At 39.6% G+C, this 19,993-nt stretch overlaps 1 protein-coding gene and 1 long non-coding RNA gene across 7 annotated transcripts in view; one reads left to right on the forward strand and one right to left on the reverse strand.

Annotated features, from left to right (window-relative positions):
• The window catches only part of LOC133554076 (membrane-associated phosphatidylinositol transfer protein 2-like), a 183,902-nt gene that overhangs the window by 49,699 nt on the left and 114,210 nt on the right, over positions 1-19,993 (forward strand). The window lies entirely within an intron of this gene.
• On the reverse strand, positions 10,164-12,536 carry LOC133569391 (uncharacterized). The gene is made up of 2 exons (XR_009809807.1): positions 12,377-12,536; positions 10,164-10,379 (listed from the first exon to the last, which is right to left on the reverse strand). It is a non-coding gene; the product is annotated as an uncharacterized LOC133569391 (long non-coding RNA).

Consider the following 19,993-nt stretch of genomic DNA (forward strand, 5'->3'; position numbering starts at 1 on the left):
GCTTTTTGTCGTCGCAAAGCAAGCCTCTTTTTAGGAAGCATTCCTTACTGTGGGAGGAGGAGGGGGAGAAGGCGGAGGAAAACAATGGAGAAGATGCTCAGAGGGTGTCAGGGTATTTTTAGCTCATCCCCTCATACTGCAATGATGACTAAAGAACAAGGGCAGGTTGCACATCCTACCTTCTTTGAGGAAATGCTTCTTTTTCTTCATTTTCTTCTTTTCTTCTTCTTCTTCATCTTGTCCTTTGGGAAATTAGTCTTAGTTGTTGTGGTTGTTGATGTAATGATGGCTGCTTCTTCTTGACAAATCAGTCTTAGTCATAGTGGTTGGTGACGCGATGGTTTGTTATGTTCAGCTTCCTCCACCCTTGCCCTACCCGTCTAACATGGTTAAGAAGATTGAGGTTGAATGTGTTTATTGGAACTGTACTTTTTTACTTTTAACCACTGTTAGTAAAATATAAAAGTAATAAACCTAGGGCTGCAGCTATCAATTGTTTTAGTAATCGAGTAACCAATCGATTAGATTGTTTGATTAATCTTAGGGCTGTAAGGATTGTTCCTGACAGTTTGGCCAAGTTTTAGTTTTTCCTCTGCGTTTGTGTTTGTTTCCTGCCAGCGCTCTTATTTTGTCTGTTTCCTGTTTGTCTCCCTGAGTGCTGTGTCTCCCCAGCTGTTGCTGATTGGCACCTGGCCACACCTGGTGTCAATCAGCAAGCTACTATTTAAAGCTGCCTTCCCCTCCAGTCAGTGCTGGATTGTTGTCACCACTACCTGTCAATGTCATTATTACTTATCATTGTAGCTGTGTCTACTGCTGTTCACTCTGCTCATGTCATAGTTCCTTCGTGTCACAGTAAGTGTTTTTGTTTCTAGTCCACAGTTAGTCTTTGTGCTAGTTTTTGTTCATAGCCAAGTTTGTTCTCCGCCTTGTGCGCGCCTTCTGTTTGTTCTTGTTTTAGTGTTAAATTAAATCATGTTTACTTGCACAATGCCTGCCGCCTTCTCTGCCTCTTGGGGTTCGTCAACAACAACATGTGACAAGGGCTGGGCGATAAATTGATATACTCGATATATCGCGGGTTTGTCTCTGTGCGATATAGAAAATGACTATATCGTAATATTCGAGTATATGTTCTCACGCAGTTGCGTTTAGCTGCGGGCATTACACTACAAGCGTTTCCCACTCTTTCTTGTCTCTCCTTCTCACAGAGACATTAACTAGCGCACCTTCTTACATACGTCACGCGTGTCCCCGAGCAGAGAGGTAGCTCCATGGTTAACATTAGCTGTGATGCTAACAGTGCGCTGCGAGTGGTAATATAAGAGAGAGAAGGTGCAACTCTGGTAACAAATGGAGGAAGCATTCATTCCCAAGAAAAACAGCACGGGGTTATCAACCGGCGGTGGTTTGACTTCAAGCGGGAATATGTCGAACAATTATGCGGCAAAAGCTTTGCTACAATAAGTATCAGCACTGCTAATTTGGAGCATCATTTGAAAAGTCACCCGCTAGAGAATGAAGAGTGCTTGAAACTGCATTTCAACATCTCTGGCCGGTGCCACACCCACAAAATGCCAAAACAACCATTTCCACATCAACACCGTATGAAAAAAAAATCAACAGAAGGGGATAAAGTCTGCAGGAACCTACCACAGAACTATTATGCAGCTCATTTTTATTTGACAGTTTTTGAAATATCTTTTGTGACATCATGCACAAAAGTGCACTTTATTTGTTTTTAACTATTGTAGTGGCATTCTGTACAAAAAGTGGCATTTAATGTAGTGTTGTTTTGATATGTCATCTTAGTGACAAAAGTGCACTAAGAGCTTGTTTTAAAATGTCAATCTTGCTCTTTCTGTTTTGAAATGACATTAATGTTTGTGCCACTGCTTAATAACTGTTTAATAAATACAGTTTTGGTCAATTGACTTAGTTGTGATTTCCCTCTCTGCATGAAAGTTTAAAATGAGCATATATTAATGCAGTATGAAGAAGAATGTTTTAATTTAGACACAGAATCATCATGCTGCTGTGATTATATGCACCAAGTGTTCATTCAAGGCTAAGGCAAAATGTCAAGATAAACCGTATTTCCTTGAATTGCCGCCCGGGCGCTAATTAATTTAAAACCTCTTCTCACTCCGGCGCTTACCAAAGGCATGCGATAAATTTAGGCCTGCGCTTATAAATTTGAGTGTGATGTAAGGATACCATCATTGAAACGTTATTATGGTCTTACCTTTACTTATAAATGAAGTCCATGCGCAGCTACTTCTGATCAAAAGCATCGATAACTTGTTTATAAATGTCTTCCTTATCTTTCTTCAGTTTTAAAAGTCTCTCTGTCTCGATGGAGATCTACCTTTATTACCTCCTGCTTTCATTGAAAGTCCAGTTTAGAAAACTGTTTTATTTTAGATATGGAATCATCCATGTTAAAAGTGCAAGCAAGGGAAAAAATAAACGATCGCTGCTCACTCTTGCTGCTTGTTGTCACTTCTTCTGCAGCCGAGTTGTCGCAAGAAGGATCACTACCACCCTCTACCACCAGGAGGCGGGAGTCATTTAATGACTCATATTTGACACACGCAGCTACGGTATATTAATAAAACATAGCCGCTTACTGTTCTTTTTAGCATATTCAATAGCTTAGACCAGGGGTCGGGAACCTTTTTGGCTTAGAGAGCCATGAAAGCCAAATATTTTAAAATGTATTTCCGTGAGAGCCATATAATGTTTTTTTAACACTGAATACAACTAAATGCGTGCATTTTTAAGAAAGACCAACATGTTTAGAGAATGATAAGTCTCTTATTCCTTTTAAATAACATTGTTATTCTGAAGATAACCAATAATAAATAAAATGCTTCTTACCATTAATGCGACTTATGGTGCTGCATGGTTTTGCTGATGTCTTTGTAGTCTTGATACGGGGTTATTTTTAACACTGTGATTACCAGCGTAATTATTCATTACTTATCCTGTTAAGCAATGTCAGCTGAGATTTATCTGAGAGCCGGATGCAGTCATCAAAAGAGCCACATCTGGCTCTAGAGCCATAGGTTCCCTACCCTTGGCTTAGACCTTAAATCCTAATGAATAGCTCTTAATCTTCTTCCCTTTATGTGATTTCAAATTATTGAAATCAGTCTCATCCATTTTGAAAATTATGACAGGTGAAGTGTCACTCGTGACGTGACGAGTTTGACCCGGCGGAAATTCTAGGCATATGCTAATTATTTGGCGAAACGAGTTTGACCCGACGGAAATTCTAGACATGCGCTAATAAAAATAATTATTTTGAGAAACGAGTTTGACCCGGCGTTAATCCTGAGCCGGAGGTTATGCTAAGCATGCGCTAATTATTTTGCGAAACGAGTTTGACTCGGCAGTAATTGTAGGCAGGCGAATACTAATTCAAGGAAATACGGTATATCGTGTATCGTGACATGGCCCAAAAATATTGAGATATTAATAAAAGGCCATATCGCCCAGCCCTATATCTGATAAAACCCACTCATAGTATTTTATGTTTTTTCTGCTTGCCATAACCTTCATTCTTTTTTAAATAAATGCACATCCTAAACATAGAAATTGCACTTTTAACATGTGTGAATGAACAAAAAACATTTAAATAGATCCACACAGATCACGGCACTGTCACTCCATCGCTCCTATATGCGCTCTGGTGCAGTGGCCGTGCGAGCACAGTTTTAAAGTTCCGGGCACTCGATGCAGTCCGGATCTCGTCAATTTTTATTAGTTACACTCATTAAACGATTAATCAAAGCAAAGGATTAGAAACCTGAGCTTTTGTCTAATCGAATAACCAATGTAATCGATTAATGGTTGCAGCCCTAAATAAAACACTGAGTCCCAAAAGTCCCCCATCATGCGAAAGGGAATTTAAAAAAAAGTGACATCAAAGCGAGCTTTTGAACACCAAACTTTGGAAAAATTTATCACATACCTCATTTGTTTGCTCTACTTTTGAGAGAAGTACACCTACAATCATTCAAATGATAGGTACAAAAGCTAAAATACGTAAATGTTCTTCAAGTGTATGATAAAATATATACATACCTGTTTAATAAGTGTCTGAATATTCTTGAAGAAGTGGTTCTAATACGTGACATAACGTCTGACCACATCCTGATGGGTATAAATCAGGGGTGTCAAACTCAAATACAGAGTGGGCTAAAATTTTAAATTGAACAAAGGTTGAACAAATTAACCTTTTAATAGGGACCCAAACAAGATTTGCATTGAATATTGAACAAGCAAGGCTTACATAACTTTATAGTGACATGCAAAATAGAGTTTCAAATAATAATGACAATAATGAAAAAATATCAATGGCATATCAAATAAAAATTGGATGCCTCTTTTCTATTTGCAGCCTTCTGAGGTAAATATCAACATAAACTTTTTCCACAGGCTAATAATAAATTTGAAAATAAAAAAACAATAATGAATGAATCAAACATTCAAGCCTTTAAGTAAAAAGTGCATGAATAAAATGTTAATTATTGCTCAGTTTGCTACATGGATTTGCTTTAACACTGAATATGGAACAAGCAACGCTCATATAACTTAAGGCAAAATCAACTTTCAAAAAACAAACGAAAAAACTTCAATGGTATATTAAATCAAATTTGAATAAACAAAATAGTACCTGTTTTCTATTTGGAGCCTTCTGAGGTAAATATCAACATTAACTTTTTCCACAGGCTATTAAATTTAAAAATAAAATAACAATGAGGTGGGAAGGGTTTGGGGGGTATATTGTAGCGTCCCAGAAGAGCTAGTGCCGCAAGGGGTTCTGGGTAACAGTGTTAAAGTTGTTTATACGGCCACCATCAGTGTAACATGTATGGATGTTGATCAAGTATGCCTTGCATTCATCTACATGTGTGTACAAGCCGCATATATTATATGACTTTGCCGGCACGCTGTTTGTATGGAGGGAAAGCGGACGTGACGACAGGTTGTAGAGTATGCTAAAGGAAGTGCCTTTAAGGCTCGCCCCAATATGGTTGCTCCGGTAGATTTTCGGGAAAGACACTGAACTTTGGGAGTCGGGAGGGTTGGCGAGTATGAGTATTAGCGGTGAATGGGGTGTTGAATGCAGCTGTAATGTTAATTTGATAGTGCCTCAAGGGCCAAATGAAATTACACGGCAGACCATATTTGGCCCGCTGGCCTGAGTTTGACACCCATGGTATTAATGAAAAAAAAAATCAGAGTATTTTAACATTTTCTCAATGAAATATTACAGCAGGCAACTTAATCATACTAGTGACATAGGACTGACAAAGATGGGGTGGTTCGGGCATCTGGTCAGGATGCCAACCGAACGCCTCCCTAGGGAGGTGTTTCGGGCACGTCCGACTGGTAGGAGGCCACGGAGAAGACCCAGGACACGTAGGGAAGACTATGTGTCCCGGCTGGCTTGGGAACGCCTCGGGATCCCCCGGGAAGAGCTGGACGAAGTGACTTCGTAGAGTAAAGTCTGGGCTTCCCTGCTTAGACTGCTGCCCCCGCGACCCGACCTCGGATAAGAAAAAGAATATGGATGGATGGACTGAAACCGCCATTTACAAAAATTTACACATTGTCATTTACTAGGGCTGGGTAAAATATATTGATTTGATTGATAATGCATCAATATGTTTTTAATTTTGCAATATCAATTCACAAGGCATAATATCTTTTGAGACTTTTAAGAAATGTTAAACTCTCCAAAGTTGTTTATTAGCGCTGCGAATCTTTGGGTGTCCCACGATTCGATTCAATGTCGATTCTTGGGGGTCACGATTCAATTAAAAATAAAAATAAAAATGTTCAATTCAACACGATTCTCGATTCAAAAACGATTTTTTTCCCGATTTAAAAGGATTTTCTATTCATTCAATACATAGGATTTCAGCAGGATCTACCCCAGTCTCCTGACATGCAAGCAGAGTAGTAGATTTTTGTAAAAAGCTTTTATAATTGTAAAGGACAATGTTTTGTCAACTGATTGCAATAATGTAAATTTGTTTTAACTATTAAACGAACCAAAAGTATTACTTATTTTATCTTTATGAAAATATTGGACACAGTGTGTTGTCAAGCTTATGAGATGCAATGCAAGTGTAAGCTACTGTGACACTATTGTTCTTTTATTTTTATTTTTATAAATGTCTAATGATAATGTCAATGAGGGATTTTTAATCACTGCTATGTTGAAATTATAACTAATATTGATACTGTTGTTGATAATATTCATTTTTGTTTCACTACTTTTGGTTTGTTCTGTGTCGTGTTTGTGTCTTCTCTCAATTGCTCTGTTTATTGCAGTTCTGAAAAGTGCTGGGTCAGGTTTGGTTTTGGAATTGGATTGCATTGTTATGGTATTGCTGTGTATTGTTTTTTTGGATTGATTGAAAAAATAAAAAATAATAAATAAATAAATAAAAAATAGATAAAAAAAAATAATCGATTCTGAATCGCACAACGTGAAAATCGCGATTCAAATTCAAATCGATTTTTTTCCCACACCCCTATTGTTTATGGTTAAGACAAAAACAATGTATGTTTGTGTTTTGTAAATTTTTGAGACATTTTCAATATTCAAGTGTAGACAGAATCCAATCGAATCGTTTTAGGATTAAATGATTTAGAACCCAATGAATCGATTCGATTTGGGAAATAAGCCATAATACCCAGCCCTATCGTCAGTACATAAACCAGCAATTAAAAAAATGTAAGTTTGTAATCGTGTCAGGTTCAAACACTGATGACATCTATTAAACAAGACAAAAGGCAAGGAATCAAACAGAGACAGAATTCAATTTAGACTCAGCTCTGAAGAGAGACTTGGCCACTGTACTCTCTGTACAGTCCTGCACCACGCTCTGACGAAAAAGGTTTACGTCTCCTCTTTTATTTATGTATTTAATGTTTACGCAACAGCACATGTCACAACAGAAATGGGGTGTATGTAAACAGTCATTGTTTTCGGTCACATTGAAGACGAAAGAAGATGATGCCTCTGGCTTGGGCCCCTCCTGGATTCAGCTTCGGCAGGTCTTTGAGGACAATAGATAACTCCTTCCGTGTCATTCCAACGTACATAGCGGAATCTTCCAAGACTTTGCTTGGTGCAACTAAGACAGCTCTCATCTGTTCACTGGAAACGCAGAATGGAAAGTTTTTTGATAATTTACATACAATTTTTCTAACAAATTGTATTTAAATACTCAATGGCATTTTTTTTTTATGTCTATGATGATTACCATAACTACAAGGACCAAAGCTGATGCCATTTAAACACAATAAAACATTACTAACAACTTGAAATAGCAGTGCAAAGGTAGTGTTAAATATCGGTGGGATCCATTGGAAGCTGATGGTCTTTCAAGTAGAGGAAGCTCGCGGATTGTAAATCTCCATATCAGCTCGAAACTGTTTTTATTTACGATTTATATAACGTGCCAACTTCACTGGTTTTGCGTTTTATAGAAGAAACCAATTTATTGGAGAAAGCAGACTAATTTAGTGCAGTTGTCATGTGAGATTAAGCGCTGCTCAGGGACAAATTGAATTGACCAAAATGATGATGATTGGACAAAAAGTCCAGAGATGTTGGGTGAATTGGACATTGTTGCAAAGTGGCGCTTAATTCTCTGGGATTGGTTGAATTTGCTTGGCTTTGGCGCGATCGCAACATCACAAATTCCTGGAGGGTCTGACTTAACAGTCCGTTGCCATCTAAGCCGTCTGTAGCTGTCTCATTATAGCCCCGCTTAATTGTACTTCATGCTTTGCTCTCATTAGACCAGACAGATCATGCTTCACTTTGGCCTCAGAACACACAGCCCTTTGACATTTTAACTGGATTGGTGGATAAGTGCATCAATCCAATCAAGGGTTGTTGTGTTGGCCCTGCGGCTGTCTTGGCAGCAGTTGCTATGGCTATAGTTGAATTCCCAGGCAACACCATGTGAAAGTGATCCATGTTATTTTAGGCACACTACGGGACAACATTTCCCACTTGCTCTCTAAAGCAAGTGTTTCCAAGGGGCAGCATGGATAGGGGCATGAGAGGTGGATGCCAATGCTTTAAATATCATCTTTCATAGGCCTTAGTCAAACATTTGCATTTGTTGTTGTGGTCAACATTCTTTGGAAGTAGGGCTGGACGATATGGCCTTTTTTTAATATCTCGATATTTTTAGGCCATGCCACGATGCACGATATATATCTCAATATTTTGCCTTAGCCTTGAATGAACACTTGATGCATATAATCACAGCGGTGTGATGATTCTATGTGTCTACATTAAAACATTCTTGTTCATACTGCATTAATATATGCTCATTTTAAACTTTCATGCAGAGAGGGAAATCCCAACTAAGTCAATTGACCAAAAGTGTATTTGTTAAACAGTTATTAAGCAGTGGCACAAAAATTAATGTAATTTCAAAACAAAGTGCAAGATTGTCAGAGACATTTTAAAACAAGCTATGAGTAAACTTTTGTGCATGATGTCACTAAGATGACATATCAAAACAACAATAAATAAAAGTGCACTTTTTTTTTACAGAACGCCACTACAATAGTTTAATACAATTAAAGTGCACTTTTGTGCATGATGTCACACAAGATATTTCAATAACTTTCAAATAAAAATGAGCTGCATAATAAGAAATTAAATCGCTATGTGGTAGGTTACTGCGGACATTATCTCCTTATGTTGTTCACAATTTTTTTCATACTGTGTTGATGTGAAAATGGTTGCCTCGGCATTTTGGTGGTGTGGCACCGAATGGAGATGTTGACTTGCGGAGTAAGCACTCTTCATTCTCTGGCGGGTGACTTTTCAAATGATGCTACATATTAGCAGTAATGCTACTTTTTGTAGCAACGCTTGTGCCCCACACTTGACATATTACGGTTGTCTGTTCGACATATTCCCACTTGAAGCCAAACCACCGCCAGACGATGGACCCCCTGCTGTTTTTCTTGGAAATTAATTCTTCCTTCATTTGTTACCAGATTTGCACCTTCTTTCTCTCGTCTTACCACTCGCACCACACCGTTAGCATCACAGCTAAGGTTACCCATGCTGCTACCTCTGTGCTCCGCGAGGGCGTATACGTATGTGACGTATGTAAGAAGGTGCGCTTGCTGTCTGTGAGAAGTAGAGACAACAAAGAGTGGGAAGAGCTTGTAGGGCAGGGGTCACCAACCTTTTTAAAACCAATAGCTACTTCTTGGGTACTGATTAATGCGAAGGGCTACCAGTTTGATACACACTTAAGTAAATTGCCAGAAATAGCCAATTTGCTCAATTTACCTTTAACTCTGTTATTATTAATAATTATGATATTTATCTTTGTGGAAACACTGATCATCTTAATGATTTCTCACAATAAATATATATTTTTGATGACATGTTTTAAATAGGTTAAAATCCAATCTGCACTTTGTTAGAATATATAAAAAATTGGACCAAGCTATATTTCTAACAAAGACAAATCATTATTTCTTCTAGATTTTCCAGAACAAAAATTTTAAAAGAAATTCAAAAGACTTTGAAATAAGATTTAAATTTGATTCTACAGATTTTCTAGATTTGCCAGAATATTTAGTTTGAATTTTAATCATAATAAATTTGAATAAATATTTCACAAATATTCTTCGTCGAAAAAACAGAAGCTAAAATGAAGAATTAAATTAAAATGTATTTATTATTCTTTACAATAAAAAAAAATAATTTACTTCAACATTGATTTAAATTGTCAGGAAAGAAGAGGAAGGAATTTAAAAAGTAAAAAGGTATATGTGTTTAAAATTCCTAAAATCATTTTTAAGGTTTTATATTTTCTCTAAAATTGTCTTTCTGAAAGTTATAAGAAGCAAAGTAAAAACATAAATGAATTTATTTAAACTAGTGAAGACCAAGTCTTTAAAATATTTTCTTGGATTTTCAAATTCTATTTGAGTTTTGTCTCTTAGAAAAAAAAAAGTCAAGCAAAGCGAGACCAACTTGGTAGTAAATAAATACAATTAAAAAAATAGAGGCAGCTCACGGATAAGTGCTGCTGTGACAGACTCACGCCGTCGTCTTGCGGGTTCCATGGACCACCAAGGAAAGACATGACTTTGAGCAGGTTTGACTTGCTTTATTTTCCCACACAAGCTTGTCTGCGGTCAGGTCGCTCTTCTGCTACGTCTCCCGTCTCCGTCTGCTGCTCACTCCGCCGTCTGCTTTTTAGCAGCACGTACTTCAGTCCGCCTCTTCTTGTCTTCGTCTCCATCTCCGTCGTTGTATGTGTTTTTCTCGCTCCGCACCATCACCGGCCCCGTTCTCTCCTCTTTCACCCCTTTTATACAGCGAGAGGAGATACGTTAATCGTGTACAGGTGCGCGATCCACACACCTGATCTTGTTTGGGCCGTGGCTCCCAGCATGCCCCGCCTCGCCGCTCGCTCACCATCCCCGCCTCCACGCAACCATCTTGGGCCGGGCTCTAGCGTGCCCTGCCTCTCTGTCGGACCGTCGGATCCGCCTCTCCACAGCTGCTATTTGAGCTATTTCTAGAACAGGCCAGCGGGGGACTCCTCTGGTACTTACGGGCTACCTGGTGCCCGCGGGCACCGCGTTGCTGACCCTTGCTGTAGTGTAATGCCCGCAGCTAAAAGCAACTGCGTGAGAACGTATACTCGAATACCACAATATAGTCATTTTTCTGTATCGCACAGAGACAAACCCGCGATATATGGAATATATCGATATATAGCCCAGCCCTATTTGGAAGTCATGCTAGCATACATGTATTGCAAATGTCCTCGAACTTTTAAAATCCTTAGACGAATGGCCAATGACTTTGGACAAATATTTGCTAAGTACTGCTTGATGGTGGACATGGTTTTTTAACCAATCTTGCTGAAATTTGACAGAATCGTGCCTGACGTTCCCCTAAGAGTCTAAACAACCTAAAGAAACAGTGACCATATTATAGAGCTGTGTGAAAATGTCAAGCCATTCTCACTGATGAGGTAAAACTTTTGGGGTTCAGTAGCAGCGCCACCTTGTTATAAAAAATAATAATTGCACAAGCAACACAGCAAGGGTGCATGTTTTGACAAACGTTCACCCTTCTTCTACAGGTATGTGCAGCGGTTCAACATCGGAAAAGATAGTTTTCACAAACAAATGCATACAGTGTAGTTGTTTACCTTCATTTTGGGCGTGTGTGCATGCAAATTGTTTTGTTTTATGCGTTCAGTTAACAGAAGCACAGGGCTACCAGATCCCATTAACGGAAGCAGCTGGGCTACCAGATCCCAAATCTTTTACAACAAAAAAAAGATGTAAAAAAATGGCACATACATAAAAAAAAGACTAGATGAGTAAAGGACCTCGAAAACCAAACATCGTTCGTCTCTGTAGGCGCTATTCCTTTTGAGTTGATTTATTCTTTTACACAGCAACTGTCAACATACTGGATTTGAGCTGAACACAGACCATTGACAGGTCAAGGTGACATCAGTTTAGTATTTGTTTACTTTTTCTTTCATATGGCAGTGTGTTTGAGTGGCAGAAATTTCAGCCCAAATAAATGTTTCCGCTGACCCATTTTGACTCCACTGCTTACTATGCAACACAAACAAATCGATAAAACATACATGTCACCTCAGTTTCATTCCCTCTTTCATACACACTGATATGTACGGTCTTTCGGAGAACATTCATGCGTTGCAAAGACATAATGGCAGCCATGTTTTTCAACAAGTCATGCTACAAATGTACAGACCTGTCTTTGCAAGTCTCCTAAAAGCATGTACCAAATGTTATGGTGATTTGGTTTTAAAGCCTACTGAAACCCACTACTACCGACCCCGCAGTCTCATAGTTTATATGTCAATGATAAAATCTTAACATTGCAACGCATGCCAATACGGCCGGTTTAGTTTACTAAATTGCCATTTTAAGTATCATGCTAAAACGTCGTGGTATAATGACGCGTGCGCGTGACGTCACACATTTTAGAGGACATTTTGGTCCAGCACCGTTCACAGCTATAACTCGTCTCTTTTCATCACATAATTCCACATTATTATGGACATCTGTGTTGCTGAATTTTTGCAATTTGTTCAATTAATAATGGAGACGTCAAAGAAGAAAGATGTAGGTGGGAAGCGGTGTATTGCGGCCACCTTTAGCAACACAAACACAGCCGGTGTTTCCTTGTTTACATTCCCGAAAGATGACGGTGAAGCTTTACCATGGAACAGACCGGTCAAGCGAACATGGTTCCCTACCACATGTCAACCGGCAGGTTTCGGTGAGAAAATGGTGGTAATAAGTCGGCTCTTACCGTAGACATGACCGGAGAGCTTGCGTCGTTCCCCCTGCACCTGTCAAAGAGGCAGCTGCGACTCTCTTGCCTCCTCCCACCAACCGCCCCCGACCGTCTGATGCTTCCACCGTGGAGAAGGGAAAAAAGGCAGCCCCACCGGCTGCCTTCGCCTCGTCGAGAAACGTGGCTTCCCTAGGAGACACTGGCGGTCACCACACCCCTCCGACTTTCAGGTTGTACAGGTCCGACCATATAATCTCACTAAAACACTGGTAACACAATAAGCAAATAAGGGATTTTCCAGAATTATCCTAGTAAATTTGTGTAATAACATCTGAATCGCTCTGCCGTCTATTTTTTTTTTCTTTTCTAGTCCTTCACTCTCACTTTCCTCATCCGCAAATCTTTCATCCTTGCTCAAATTAATGGGGAAATTGTCGCTTTCTCAGTCCGAATCGCTCTCGCTGCTGGTGGCCAAGATTGTAAACAATGTGAGGATGTGAGGAGCTCCACAACCCGTGACGTCACGCGCACATCGTCTGCTACTTCCAGTACAGGCAAGGCTTTTTTATTAGCGACCAAAAGTTGCAAACTTTATCGTCGATGTTCTCTACTAAATCCTTTCAGCAAAAATATGGCAGTATCGAGAAATGATCAAGTATGACACATAGAATGGACCTGCTATCCCCGTTTAAATAAGAAAATCTCATTTCAGTAGGCCTTTAACACCCTTTAGTTAAAGTGGGTGTTTTGTAGCGATTTGGGAAGGATTTGGGAGGTTAAACTTAGAACTTCCGATGAGTAGGACTGTTTCCGAGAAAGCAGTTCCAATGCACAGACCCCCACTCGTATCGTAGCCTCTGTTTAGCTGAAGTGGAGAACCTCGCCGGCTGCTCTTGCAATGAGCTGCGCTGTGTGCTGCTCTTACGTCACTGCCTCAAGGGGGGGTTGAGGTTGTATTTTTAGAAGGGAATGAGCATATTTTCTGAGCAAACGACTTCAAACACTCTGCTTGCGTATGATGGGATTATTGTGACTGGGCTATTTTTATGCTCAGTGTGTGTGAGTGCCTTGTTTTCTGGGTCAAGCGTGGCGCTTGCACACTGCAGGCTGGCCGGTCGGTAGATTGAGCGTTGCAGGTCTTGTGCTGTGCGGTGCATCTATATTAGTTTAAATGGGAGCAAACAGCCAAGCAACAGTGTTTGCACATCTCTGGAATAGGGCTGCTGTATAGGAGATTATACATATTGATTATGTTAATAGAGTAGTCAAGCTCAGAAGGCCTCATCAACGGAGTGCAATGGAGAGAAGATCCTGCATGCTAAGTAACCCAAAGATTGAGTCTGCATTCCCGCTGGGTGTCTGTGACGAAGATAAAATAGGACATAATTTGGTCTTTATCATGGTTTGTTTTGGGCATGCTTTATAACAAGTTACATAGAATAACATTACATGACTAGCCTTGCACAATTTAACATCCTCAGAAAGTGGTTGGAAGAAGCAAAGCTTGTTTGGTTTAGTCCTACTCTTTGACATTCTTAGCAATTATTGATACAGTCGAAATATTTATGTCAACACCCTGCGGTCTGGTTCAGTAACTAAATGGAATGTAAACCAAAACGCGAATGGAGAATGGGGCATTCTAAGGCATTTTTGAACCTCCAGCAGTTTGTCCACAGATTAAACTCCATTTGTCCATATTTGAATTTTTATTTTATTTTTATTGTAATTTTTATTTTTATTATACTCTTAATGGTAGGTCTGGGCCGATAACAAATTTAACGATAATTAACGATATATTGACATACAAATTATTGTTGATATACAGCCATTATTGTTATGGAACCAAATAAACCATTGATTTGATGGTAATACATAATAATAATCGTAAATAGAAACAGAATACAATGATTTGCAAATCCTTTTTAACTTGTATTCAATTGAATAAACTGCAAAGACAAGATATTTAATGTTCAAACTGAGAAAGTTTTTTTTTTTTTTAAATAATCATTTACTTAGAATTTAATGGCAGCAACACATTGCAAAAAAGTTGGCACACGTGCATTTTTACCACTGCGTTACATGGCCTTTCCTTTTAACACAAAATGCATGGGAACTGAGGAGACCAAATTTTGAACCTTTTCAGGTGGAATTATTTGCCATTCTTGCTTGATGTACATCTTAAGTTGTTCAACAGTCCGGGGGTCTCTATTGTGGTATTTTAGGCTCCATATTGCACCGCACATTTTTAATGGGAGACAGGTCTGGACTACAGGCAGGCCAGTCTCGTACACACACTCTTTTACTATGAAGCCATGTTATTGTAACACGTGGCTTGGCATTGTCTTGCTGAAATAAGAAAGGGCGTGGGTTCCTAAGTCAATGCGGGGATATCCCTTATACACTGATGTCGGTTTTTGATCCAGTATCTACCTCCTGAGGGGCTGGAATGTCGCGGGCATTCAATGTTGTTTTTCAGCCTTGCCACTTACGTGCAGTGATTTCTCCAGATTCTCTGACTTTTGATGATATTACAGACCGTAAAAGGTCCATCCATCCATCCATTTTCTACCGCTTGTCCCGTTCAGGGTGGCGGGGGGTGCTGCATAATGCATGTATATCCTTTCAAATGCAATAAACTTGTATTTATTGTGTATTTTACATTGTTATTGAAACGAAAACGTTTAAAACTCCAAGTTAAATAAAACAAAGAAATAACAATACAAAATACTTTTCTGTTAACAGCATTTTGCACCTATACAATAACATTTAATAATGAATAGTTCCATTCGTCCATCCATTTCTACCGCTTTTCCCTCAAGAGGTCAGGAAGGGTGCTGGTATTAAGTAAGTGATAAAATATTTTAAGAAGGGGATAGGGGGGCTCAAAAATGCACAATCATAACAATAAACAATATAGCTAAAGAAAGTGTTGACAAACAAAGCTGCACTTCAATATAGAACATGTAGGCAGAGGTATTCACTGACGATCAAGTTAGGACCTTCTTAAACAAAAGTGCAAAGTAACAATACAAACGCTACAGTTTAAACAGATGTATTAACAGGTCATATGCAGAACAGAATTAAGTTTGACAGATTCCAAGTGAGGAACACCAACATGACATGACAACATCAGGCCTCAAATTTTAACTTTTTAAGGTCAAGGCAAGTGTTGCGTTAAAGGAGGGCTCAGATTATGGGGCACCGAGGCAAACATTATTTTATTGTGAGGCATATATATAAGAAGAAGAAGCGGGGGGTGTATATTGTAGCGTCCCGGAAGAGTTAGAACCGCAAGGGGTTCTGGGTATTTGTTCTGTTGTGTTTATGTTGTGTTACGGTGCAGATGTTCTCCCAAAATGTGTTTGTCATTCTTGTTTGGTGTGGGTTCACAGTGTGAAGCATATTTGTAACAGTGTTAAAGTTGTTTATACGGCCACCCTCAATGTGACCTGTACTGCTGTTGACCAAGTATAACTTGCATTCACTTGTGTGTGTGAAAAGCCGTAAATATTATGTGACTGGGCCGGCACGCAAAGGCAGTGCTTTTAAGGTTTATTGGCTCTCTGTACTTCCTCGGCGGCGTAAAAAAAGTCACGTATTTTACTTTTTGAAACCGATACCGATCATTTTGAAACCGATATCAATAATTTCCCATATTACATTTTAAAACATTTATCGCCATATTGTGAGCTAATCAGCGCACAATGTGCAAATTTTATGATGAGGTCATTAAGGCCACGCCCCCACCACCACAAGTATATTGACAATTTGGGCAAACCGTGCTCTTATCTAACTGCCGCTGCAGTAATTTCATTGTATGTTAGATGCTGTTGTTGAATCCTGGTTAATGCAGCCTTTATATTGAAACACACTTTGGACTACGGGGTAAACAGAAAATTATTGTGTGCCTGTTTTAATACTGTGGAACTAGACAGTCATTTTGTTGTTGCCATTTCTCACTGCTTAGCGATAATTAATGACCGATTTTAGGGGTGTAACGGTACGTGTATTTGTATTGAACCGTTTCGCTACGGGGGTTTCGGTTCGTCACGCGGGCGTACCGAACGAGTTTGTAAGCATAAGTCTTCACAAGCTGCTCTGCTTTCTGCCTCTGTCTCAGCAGCAAGCATTGTCCCGCCCACACAACCATCTGATTGGTTACATACAAAGCCAATCAGCAGTGCGTATTCAGAGCGATGTAACAGCCAATCAGCAGTGCGTATTAAGAGCGATGTAGTCAATGCTTCAGCGTCGAGCAGATGTTCGTTTAGCATGTGAGCAGCGGACAGGGTACACTCCCCAAATTATAAAAAACACTTCCCAGTGACAACTTTTACAAACATCACTATGAGCCCGTTGATCTTCTAGAAATTTAAACTGCAGCTCAGCTAGCTCACAGTATAGGCTTAAGGTGAAAGCTAATTAGCTTTTAGCATAACGTTAGCTCATTTTGCTGTGTGTGGGCGTGTGTGCGCGTGTGTGCGCGTGTTTGCGTGCGTGTGCGGGTGTGTGTGTGTGTGTGTGTGTGTGTGTGTGTGTGTGCGTGTGCTAGTGCGTGCGCGTGCGCGTGTGTGTGCGCGTGCGTGTGCGCGTGCGTGTGCGTGTGCGTGTGTGTGTGTGTGTGTGTGTGTTAGGGGCAGCAAAGCCCTGTCTGTCTGTTATTTCATTGAACTCCATTGTGTTTAGGGATGAATAGTCTCTCCTATTGCTATTGTACAATTTTTCTTCAGCTATAGTTACATGAATCATTAGTAATGTAGCAGCCTAGTTTTGAATGGCAGGGTCTCTGCTATCACATGTTGATAAAAATATAATATTTACATAATAAAAGTCAACTACAGGCTTCCCAAATGCTGTAATAAATTAAGCATGATGAGTTGACTTGAAAATGTTTAATGTTGGACTTTTTATATGTAGAATAAAGGTTTTGTCATTTTATTTCATCAAAGCAACAACTTGAGGCAGTTTAATGTGGATTAACGTGAGAAGAATTATTATAGTGTTCCCAATGTTGAAAGGATAAAACCATTGTTTATAAATTTGGTAAATAAATAACCAAAAAATGTATATTTTGTTGTTTTCTTACTGTACCAAAAATGAACCAAACCGTGACCTCTAAAACGAGGTACATACCGAACCTAAATTTTTGTGTACCGTTACACAACTACCGTTACACCCAGCGGGAATGCAGACTCAACACAAAATGAGTCTCAAATATTTTTTTTGCATAATTTTAAGTAAAAGGAACACATTAGTTTGGGACTTGAGTTGGTGGAGAGTAAGTACCGCTGCCTTGAAAAGGTTCCAGTGTAACTTCTTTAGATCATGTATTGAACATGTTTCACACTTGACAAAAACTCATGTGATATAATTAATCGGAATTAAAATAATTATTCACTTCCTGTGTTTTAAGTGTGAGCACTTTTTAATAGAAAGTAAAACGAATCGAGTGTGTCGCACGTGCAAGTGTTAAAAAGTGAATACATTAGAAGTAAAAATATATATTTAAGGTTATATGAAGAAATAGATTAATGATACATTTAAAAAAATCAAAATATTAATCAGATAATGAATAATAAATACAGAAATAAATAAATGCAGAATATTGAATAATTGGTTTGGTTAACCTTGTCATACATGCTTCTGGGTTTGAAAAAAATATTTGATCATCCACCCATCCATTTTCTACCCTTTTGGGGTCACGGAGTATGCTGGAGCCTATCCCAGTTGCATTAAGCGAAAGGCGGGATACACCTTGGACAAGTCACCACATTTTTTTGTCAAATATAATCTTGTTGTTGTATTATTCTCTAAATCCAGTCGTTTGTGGCCAGTGTGGTGCAAGGTTTCCATTTCCACCTCTTTTTGTGGAGCATTTCTTTGTAATGTAGTGTTGTTGTCGATGTTGACTTCTGATTTGTCCCACTGTGTCACACTAAAAGACCTTCAGAAGCCTCCTAAACTCGCTGGCAAAGAGGAAGGTCTCAGCGAGTCCTCATAGGGCGGCAGCAGCGGTTGTTTGAGCTGCTGCCACCTCGTTGAATGCTCCAAGTGGAACAAACCGTGTGACCTTCCCCTCGAAATTGAGACTTCTTAGACCTCTCAGGGGTTGGTGCCACAGGCTTTCCTTTTGGCCCTTTTCCTGTGGTCTACTTATAGGCCAGTGTCTCCCGAGAGGACGGTTATAACGCAGCGCCCTGCTCTGATTTTTATCCACTGCACTGCACCGATGATATAATTATAAAACAGCGATGTAGTCTATTAGGTAAGGTATGTGTCCGCAAGCTTAGGATATGAGGGCGCCTACACAGGAACGCAAAAGACCAGTGCCCCGTGCGACTCCAGGTGCCTCACCAATGCTGGCCTTTGTTCGCTGGATAAGTGACGCAGTGGGAATATTAGTGCGATTATGGCCGGCTGCCAGAGAAACGTGGTCAGGAATGAGTGGATGTTGAGCTTATGTAACGCTACACATTCACATTTGGACATAAAAAATGTTAACTTTTTTTTTTTTTCACCTTCATCGGTACAGTTAAAGGCCTACTGAAATGAGATTTTCTTATTTAAATGGAGATAGCAGGTCCATTCTATGTGTCATACTTGATCATTTCGCTATATTGCCATATTTTTGCTGAAAGGATTTAGTAGAGAACATCGACCATAAAGTTTGCAACTTTTGGTGCTGATAAAAAAGCCCTGCGTGTACCGGAAGTAGCAGACAATATGCGCGCGACATCACAGGTTGTGGAGCTCCTCAGAGCTGAACATTGTTTACAATCATGGCCACCAGCAGCGAGAGCGATTCGGACTGAGAAAACGACGATTTCCCCAATAATTTGAGCAAGGATGAAAGATTTGTGGATGAGGAAAGTGTGAGTGAAGGACTAGGAAAAAAAAACTTTACAGTGAGAGCGATTCAGATGTTATTAGACAGATTTACTAGGATAATTCTGAAAAATCCCTTATCTGCTTATTGTGTTACTAATGTTTTAGTGAGATCATATGGTTGTACCTGTACAACCTGCAGGTCGGCCCCGCACCTTTCTTCAGCACCAGTCGACGGGTGGTGGTGATGCCCATCTCTGCCCTTCGCAAGGGGCCCTCTTCAAAACACGATCTTTTGAAATGATTGCTGCACAATACACTGTACTTTGTGTGTGTGGTCCAATCCAACCGTGTTCGCTTGACCGCTCTGTTCCATAGTAAAGCTTCACCGTCATCTTTCGGGGATGTAAACAATGAAACACCGGCTGTGTTTGTGTTGCTAAAGGCGGCCGCAATACACCGCTTCCCAACTACAGCTTTCTTCTTTGACGTCTCCATTATTAATTGAACAAATTGCAAAAGATTCAGCAACACAGATGTCCAGAATACTGTGGAATTATGCGATGAAAACAGACGACTTATAGATGGGAACGGTGCTGGAACAAAATGTCCTCTACAATGTGTGACGTCACGCGCATGCGTCATCATACCACGACGTTTTAGCATGATACTCCCGCGCAAAATTTAAAATTGCAAATAAATAAACTAAACCAGCCGTATTGGTATGTGTTGCAATGTTAAGATTTTATCATTGATATATAAACTATCAGACTGCGTGGTCGGTAGTAGTGGGTTTCAGTAGGCCTT

This window comes from Nerophis ophidion, linkage group LG01 (genome assembly GCF_033978795.1).
Source record: "Nerophis ophidion isolate RoL-2023_Sa linkage group LG01, RoL_Noph_v1.0, whole genome shotgun sequence".
NCBI lineage: Eukaryota > Metazoa > Chordata > Actinopteri > Syngnathiformes > Syngnathidae > Nerophis > Nerophis ophidion.